Here is a 9,337-nt window from a genome sequence, read left to right on the forward strand (position 1 = left end):
CTCCATCTGTCCTTGGTGCATTTCCAAATGTGGCTTGGTGCATTTCCATTGCTGGTGTCTTTCAAATGACACAGTGTAGCACATGATGCTCAGCCTGGGGGCCGACAGAGTGGGGGCGGCTGCTTTGTTTGTGTACATAACGATGTGCACATAATACTGACATGTGCTAATCATTGTTAAAAAAGAGGAAAATAGTGATGTTTATTCTGTGCAATATATTTCTTGGAAAATATATTTCTCTACAGTTTACTCTGAAAAATGAAATGGAGACTCCTAGGAGTGTATAACTGCTTAAATCAATGCAGTATATATGTGACAAATGTCCTTTCCTTTTGCTCTCTACAGAGCCAATAAATTCTTCATCATTTCAATCCAGATTCATTGAGGTCCTGCTAGAAATAAACCGAATACTTAGTTTCTCATCTTGTCAAGGAGTTATGTCTGTCTTCCAGGAAACCAGTGGACAGTAAATGTATCCCTTTTATCACTCTAAGAAGCCAAAGAAAGTCAGTCATTTTCAAGAATTGTGCTATAGAAATGAGGTTTGTTGTCTGCCTAGTGGTGGGGGTACAGCCCTTAGCAATGGAATTTTCAGTTGGAGTTACATGATTTTTAAATAAATGACTAAAACTATTTCTACAGCAACTTACGGGGAAAAAGAAATCCACTGATCTTTTGCAATGTGAAGGCATGAAGAAAAACAGGGAAAGAAAAGAATGCCATGTGAAACCAGCAGAACAATGAGCCACCTCTGCCTGTTTAACAGCTTTATATTTTATGTCAGACTTTTGCATTCAAAAATTATGAATCACGCCCTTCACTGTCTCCTCCCCTCACGTGATATGGTTTAAGATGTCTTCTTGCCAGGCATAAGCTAATGAAAACAATTCTTTCTGTAACAAGAAGTAACACAATACGAAGCACTTTGGGAACAATTTTTGCTGGCTTGCAGTTTTCATGGGAGAACTTGTGCACTGCAGCCAGTTTTTTTTTTTTTTTAACATGGCAAGAAGAACGTTTTTACTTTCCCAAATTTTCCTTCAAAAATTGTAATGCATATTGACTGTTTTCAGGGGTGTATTTCCATTTCAGAAGGCTATAGATGTTTGCACTAGCACTTTAATAAGAGTGGAGCACTTTTTAACTAGTATGCAGAACACATGCCAGAGTGTTTTTATCTCTGGCTTCCTTATAATACCAGTACAATCAGAAATCTATAATATTGACACTGAAAATGCTCACAGTGTAGCTCACTGTGTAGCTCCATTCTGTAATCCTCAGAGAATATTTCCTAAAACTTCCTTTCTGCTGAGAAACTGAATTCACAATTCTGATTCCAAAGGAAAGATGAGCAAGATGCTTCCTTTGATGCACAGAAAAATCCTGTCAATTAGAGAAAATTACTACTTTCCATCTTCTAATTTCCTTTTATTCGCTGTTTAATAACTCAAAATGAAAGTCAATGCTCACCTATCTTGTCCTTGCAAGCAGATTCAATCTGTAGCATTGTAATACAGTGCATTAGAGTAGTGTAATATTCCTTGGTGTGTAGATTTACTTTCAGGAAGTGTTTTTTACCAGAAAAAATCCACTCTTCCACTAATCAGCTGGAGAGCTGTCATGATTCTGATAGCCATTTCCCACCTAGTAGTAGGATTGCATGGCAATCCACAGAGAGGAGAAGCAAATGTGTGGCCTAGCACACTGTGCTGTGCATCAGAATTTCTGGACTATAGTCCCATTAGAATTAATTCTTCCCCATGACTTCAAACAAAGGTGAAAGAACCTTGGGGAAGAGACAAGGAGACAGCCCTTGCAGAGCTTCTTGAGGACATCTCTTTCCCCTGGCCCACCTTCTTTTTTGCCTCCAGTGGATCCTGAAGGATGTGTGGTACAGGTCGGACTCTGTGTCTTCGTTATGTCTAAGTTGAAGTCAGGCTGTAAGAAATTCCCCTCTTCACAGGCCCCTCAGCAGGACCCCTGTAATAAGGGAATCCTGCACTACAGAAGAGCAGTAAGAATATAATATCCATCCTTTCAGTGATTCTGAAATGAAGAGCAAATTGTGCTCTCAAATCCTCTTGAATATCCCAGCATGCCACAGAGCTGGCCTGGAAAAAGGCAATTTCACCTCCAAAGAGTGAATAGAAGGGCTGATCCATAGTCTGGCAAAATGCTGCAGTTTGGATTAATCTGTATTTTCTATTACAAATGTTTCATAATCAAAAACATTTTGATGGGCAGCATTTAGGATATGTTCTCTAAGCCAAGTCAAAGGTGATTATACTGCTTTTGTCAGCTCCTATGATAATCACAGAGGCAATTTAGGCTGACATTATCCAGTAAAGGAATATATTTACGTCAGGAACAAGACAGGTTTCATGAGTGAGTAACCCAATGTGTGACATGGATTTAAATTAGCAATGCTCAGAGCACAAGTCCCTCTCCTAATAGTCTGAATATAGGAAATTCATAACCAGCTCGCCCAGACTAAAACAATGCAAGACCCCATAGCCGTTACAGCGTAATTTTACCTGGGATTGTGTTTTCCATTACCAAAAGGATTCATTCATTACTCTGCCTTGACAAGTGTATTTGGGGGAAAAATCCTTTGATGTGGACACTTGCTGAGGGAAAATATTACAGAAGCTCTCATATGAAGAGCAACTGAAGGAAAAATCGCACAAAAATCAAAGCTGTAGGGAAAAGCAAAAACATTAGAGGTTAATGGTTGAATTCGATGATCGTAGAGGTCTTTTCCCACCTTAATGATTCTATGATTATGGGGAGAAAGAAGTAAAACAAGATGAGTGAAAAATAGCAAATAACAAGGGATGATAAGAAAGAAACAGAAGAAAAGAAAGAAGATATATTAAAATTGAGAAGTAGTGAAACAAAGAATGAGACAAACATATTTCATTAACAACAAAGTTGTCAAATGGACGCAGTTTCAGAAAAAGATCTCTGGGTGCTTGAACTCTGCTTTTTTACAAGGTTGTGGGAGTTAAGAAATATTTGCATGTCGTGCACTCTCAAAAGATTTATTGTCTTCAGTCAGTATAATATTGCATTTGTATTGCTAAATCACAGAAAGTTTCTCACGACTGTTCATTTAGGTCTCCTAACTGATTTACACAGGAGAAGGAGAATGAGACTTCCTTCTTTTGTCTCAAGGTAAAATACCCCCTTTTCTTTATCCCTATGGTACAGATGTACCATTTGCTGACATAAAAATTCTGAACTGAAGCAAAGGACATGAGAGTACTTAAGTGCCACGATGTTAATTGAGACCAGGATGTCTCAGTACCTGAGACTTGCTTGCAACTGCAGCACAGTGCAAATGGAGTAATCACATAATCACATCAGCAGTTTCACCAGCCAAATTGTATCGCATTTTATATTCTTGAAATAATTTTCTGAACAATGGAAAAATTAGGAGATTCTTGTTAAGAAACCATTTTTCACTAAAAAAAAAGTGTTCTATCAGCTCTAGCTTTTTTTAAAAGACTCAATAGGCTATAAGTTTAACAGGTGATAATTTTCTGACCTCTTTCCATCTTATTTTAAATAAATAAATGAAACTACAGGACACACATAAAAATAAATTATTTATAAGGAAGGCCAAGAATGTTACCTACAAAATCACCTGAAAGTTTTTAAAACCAAAATAGGTGCTTCAAATTAAGTGTATCCTATATATGCTTTGCTCAATAGGGAAAGATCTAAGGATATGAAGTGGGTTTTACATGAGTTCACGGTAGTTTTTTTCACTTTCTATGTCAGTTCTTTAGAAAAAAACAGCCATAAAGTATCATGAAATCCTTTCTGCAAAAGTAGCATGTTTACACTAGAGGGTGCTACTTGGACAGGATTTTAGGCTGCTCAGTGTCTTGCTTTGGAAATCTCTTTTTCAACATTTGGAAAAAAAATGCGTATCTGAAATAAGAAACAGATGTTTCTACTGAAATTTAAATAAACAGAACTGAAATGATATTTTCCACACACATACTCATGAGGGACACTGGTCCCTTAGCTTCAGTACAAACTACATATATAATTACACTGAGGATGTGTTAGAGATGAGTAAATATCCTTAATATTTCAATCTGCTTTTGCTTAACAAACTGCTATGACACAGAAAATAGGCTTACTAATGGAATATAAAAATAAGACCATGACTCTTCGTTAATGAGAGGGACAGAAGCATCTGGTGGAATAAAACCTAAATTAGCAGTCTATAGTACAAACACAGTGTCACTGAATGCCTGGGTGTGATACAATGAAGGGTTGCCTCACCTTACAATAAAGCATGAAAGAAGATGAAGGGCATGGAAATGGCCAAGAGGTTAATTTAAATAATTCTTCTTTCATTCTTCCCGTGGTGATGAGAATTGTGAGAACTCTGAACACGTCTCTCTACATCTCCAGGGCCTTTGGCTGCCTCAAGCCAGAGCCCACATGGAGATGGTGCAGATCTTGGGCCATGAAGAGAGCTGCTGCTCCCTAACAGCTGTTTGCAAGCAGCTTGGTATGGGCAGCTTGTCTTCTTATATGTCTAATCTAAAAATCTCTTGAATTTGGCAGATCTGTAAGAAGGTAAGACAGTGTTTGCCGTGCACTGTCCCCATCTCAGAGATGCTGCAGCTCCAACTCTAGGACTCTACTAACACCATGATAAAGTGGTAGCCCGGGACTCTCCAAAAACAGGCAGAAGATGAAGGTGAATAAAGTCTGAAAATATCTCTGGTTTGGCTTATGCTTCTCCCCAACACTATTAAACCCTATTTCCATTGGCTGAACTTGTCACTGATACCCCTTGGAAGGTGTTATTCCTCATGGAGTAAATAAAATATCCTCAGCTGTTTTACAGTCCCATTTAACCTCACAAACTATGTGGGAATCTGCAACGTAAGGCTCAGTAGCAGTGCCAGGCATGTACTTGGAAACTGGAAAAAGAGAGTGAGTTTATACCCTGGGTTCTGCCCCCCACTGAGTCTGTGGTTCTCCTTAAAAACAGAGTTTACCAGAAGACCACCTTCTCCAGATTGGGAAATGTCCCTTCTGGGCTACAAAATCTTCAGATCCTCAGATCCTGTCCTAAGTGTGAGAATCTGGATGTCCCATGAAATGAAATGCTTTGATGAAGAAGTACATCATGACTCTTTCCACAGCTACTGGGTCATTGCCCACTGATGTCAACTATGAAGGGTCCCCTGCTACCAGCACTGGAGCTCCTGCTGTGGGAGAGTGCTGGGCCCAGCATGCAGCTGAGAGCTGTCCCCGAAACTCCCTGTACTCACACTTACTACTGCACAAGTTGCTTCTTCTAAAAAGCTGCTAAGGCAGTGTTTTGTGGGTTTTGGATATCCCCTTCTCATTTTATAAGTGTTGTATAGCTTGGACTAGCAAAAAATAGGATCGAATAAACAAAGTGGAAGAGGAAAAGGGAATGAATGGCAATAGAGAGAGGAACATTGTGCTTTTTTCAGGTTGGTTAAGGAAAGAGTGAACTGCTCACCTGATCAGCCAAAAAGGACAATGCATTACTAGGAAAACTGCTTTTCAACTGAAATTATCCCAGCACCACAAAAGAGTTGGCGAACTTCAAAAGGCACAAAGTACAAATGTTTAATAGATTGTCATTTTGGTGCCATTTGTGGTTTAACTGCAGCCAGCAACCAAGCCCCATGCAGCTGGTTGCTCACTCCCCCACCAGCAGGATCAGGGAGAGAATGAGAAGTGTAAAAGCTAGAAAAACTTGTGGGTTGAGATAAAGGCAGCATAATAGCAAAAGCAAAAGCTGCACACACAAGCAAAGCAAAACAAGGGAATAATTCAGTGCTTCCCATGGGCAGGCAGGTGTTCAGCCATCTCCAGCATCACACCTAAGAGTGACTTGGTAAGACGAACATCCCTCCAAACATCCCCCCATTCTTCCTTCTTCCCCCCACTTTATGCACTCAGCATGATGTCAGGTGGTGTGGAATGTCCCTTTGGTCAGTTTGGGTCACCTGTCCTGGCTGTGTCCCCTCCCAGCCTCCCACACACCCTGAACTTCCTGGCCAGTGCGGCAGTAGGAAAAGCAGAAAAGGCCCTGGCTCTGTGTGAGCCCTGCTCAGCAATAACAAAACCTCTCTGTGCTATCAACCCTGTGTTCAGCACAAATCCAAAACACAGCCCCACACCAGCCACTGTGAAGAACATTAACTCTACCCCAGCCAAAACCAGCACAGGGGCAAATTGTCTTGTGCTGCCTGTGCTGCCTGTGCTGCCTGATACCTGGTATTTGTGTTGCCACAGCAAGGTACCTCTGATTCATCTGCTGGTGTTTGCAGTTCGGCAGGCAGCTTTTGCTCGGGCTGACTGCCAGTCCTGCCTGCCACTGCTAAAGGCAACACCCTGCCTTTCTCAGAAGGACCCCTGTAGTGACAAGGCATTGCTGCAGAAGTGGACAGATGGTTAGAGGAGGAAAGGTCAAGAGGGGTGAGTTGGTCCATCAGTCCATACTGAAGGAGGTGCATGCTTTACTGTGACTATTATATTTTTATAGCCCACTTCTCTGCCATAGGAAAGCAGCCTCTTTTTCATTAGTAGGTATAAGTGCATTTGTGAGTATACAACAGATGCCCATATTTCTTTCCTCATATGGTAGCAGACAACAGTCAGCTGCACTCGTAGGTTCACGTCGCAAGGATCTTACGTTGCTTTCACTTCTCTGCCCTTTACTGCAAGGTTTGCCTATGTTTTGTTTGCCCTTGTTGGGTTGAGTGTATGGTCTTGAGCCTCCACAGCATAAAGTGTGAACAAATTCAGTGGATAAATCAATCTGAATACTGGAGCTCTATCAAGTTGTGCATCTTAAAATAGCAGTCCCATTGAATAAGTCTATGAGTAAGCAGCTCCCACAAGCATGTGCTGCATTTGCTGTGTACTAGGAGTATAGGACCCAGCTGGAATCAGAAGGCAATGTCAGACATTTCTGAAGGAGTTTCTAGAAAGAATACATCTGGAAGGACGGTCAGTTGGAGTCACTTGATCAATGAAATTGTTTGGTCAGGAGATACTCAGCCAGCTAAGAGTCATTAAGCAGGGAGAGAAGGCTGACCTTGCCACTCTGAAGGGCCTGAAGCTGTGCCAAATTATGCGGAGTTAGTTAAGGACTCTCATTCTCAGCTTTCGTAGTTCATCAGTGATTCTTTGCTGTCATAGGGAAGTAGCAGAAAGATGGTGTGAATATGAGGGAGGAACCAAATAAAACTGATGTTAAAACAAGTGTGCGTGTATATATATATATATACACACACATTTAAAATCCAAATGCACATATACACATATATAGTTATATATGCATCTATACATATGCATTTATAGATGCATGTATGTGTTGGAATTTTGCAGTGTTAGCTTCTGAGCGATACAGAGATCAATAAAATGTGTCACTGCTCTTCCAGACTGTACACATTGCAGAGCTTATTGGTGCTAATATTCCTATAAAGATACTTCTCTGCATGCAAGACATTGGAGTATTTTTGACTAGGTGAATATAAAATTAACTCTGAAGGTACGACCAGGTAAATCTGAAATTATCTCTGGAAGTAATGTTACATTAAAGCTGAAATACAAGATGCATGTCACCTTCAATTCTAGCTCCTTACAATAGATATAGATCCATTTGGACTGTGGAACTCTGTCATTTAAGCTCTATTCCACAGTGTGGCTCAGCTAAACATCACAATTTGTCCCTATGTTCCCTCATCTTGCTACAATGTGATCAGTGCCAGCTTCACTGATAGCCTCCAGGAATTTTTTCATGACAGAGTAGCTTGACTTTTTCCCCCGCTGTCCTTCCAGACAGACTTGCAAGCTAAGAAGTCTTTGAGGTCAGAACTGCTAGAGGTACACTATAGATACAGATAGATAGATAGATAGATAGAGATATAGAGATATAAATATAGATAAAAATATTTTTTTATAAATATATGTGTGTGTGTAGCATTTTTGTCATGAGATACTCAGTAATGTTTTTCTCAACTGACCTCTCCATGTCATGCTTTTAATCAACAAAAGTGACAAAGTTTGCCCAGAGACAAAGCAGAAAGCAGGGACAGGTGGCCTTTTAGCATCCCTCCTCTGTGCCTTCTGCTGCTATTGCTTTTGGCATCCTCTTGCTACAGCCAGGAGCTAGTATGACCTAAAAAAACCTTCACACCATCCTGCAAAGGAAAAAGGCTAGCAGGGAAAGAAAAAAAGCAAAGTGGAGGCAGCAGATTCAGGGGTCACTGAGTGCCCAAGCACTCAGGGAAAAAGGACTCTTGGACACCAGGGAGAAGTAGGCAGGAGATGAAAGAGATGGAGAGAAGGCATTCACTGGATGGAGCAAGGAGAGGGGGTAGATGTGTAAAATACATAAAAATAGCTGTATAGTTACTGATTTCATTGCTATGGCTTCCAAAGAATAGCATCTCTAGAAGGAGAATCAGGGTCTATGCAGCAAAACCACTGGGAAGTTATGGTAAAATGGTACATTGACTTTATATTTTAGCAGTCGTCTATCATTTCTTCATCAGCTGTGCTGATTATTTGCAGTGCTTGAACCAATTCACTGGTTTTGAGGTTTTTTTCTGTAATTGCCATGTATCACAAGCAAACTCTAACCCATTAGGGATAGCTTTGTCTCTCTAAATTTAAAAGTGATTATTCAGTTCCTGCAATTTGAGATTTGGAGACAAGCCTGCAAGTTCCAGATGCAACATTGTTAGCAAAATAGTTTAGAGGCTATTTTAGGTTAAACTTGGACATGTTGACAGAGTATATATCTTCTCGGTTCTTCAAAGAATTTAAGTTAAAAGGGACATCAAATTTGTCAGCTAGGTAGAAGTGTGTTTCAGCACTGGCTCCTCATTAGCCGACTGAGAAAAATGACACCTCAGTCTTTTCATAGCTGGTCTTAAGAGTACCTGGTTTTGACTGTTTGTGAGGCAGTAGAAAATAAAATGAAAGTATTTGCTTTAAACCCTTATTTTTTTTTTTTAATTATTGCCTGTGAAGAATTATGAAGCTCAGTAAAATTTTTCCAGCTAGGACACAGAAAGGGGTTCCCTAAAGTATAAACAAGCTGTGATCTGTAGAACTTCCTCCACTGCTACTTGATGATACAGCCAGATCTTACTGGACGGTGCTATGGAGGGAGTCTTTGTGTAGAGCACATTGCAGATATGGATTTATTGACGGGAGGGAAGGTGGCAGATATTTAAGATACTCAACTAAAGCAGCACACAACTTCCCTGCTCTCCACTCCCTGGGAGATCACTACGCTCACATGATCTATGTTAAGCAC

Source organism: Corvus cornix, chromosome 2 (assembly GCF_000738735.6).
Source record: "Corvus cornix cornix isolate S_Up_H32 chromosome 2, ASM73873v5, whole genome shotgun sequence".
NCBI classification, from domain to species: domain Eukaryota; kingdom Metazoa; phylum Chordata; class Aves; order Passeriformes; family Corvidae; genus Corvus; species Corvus cornix.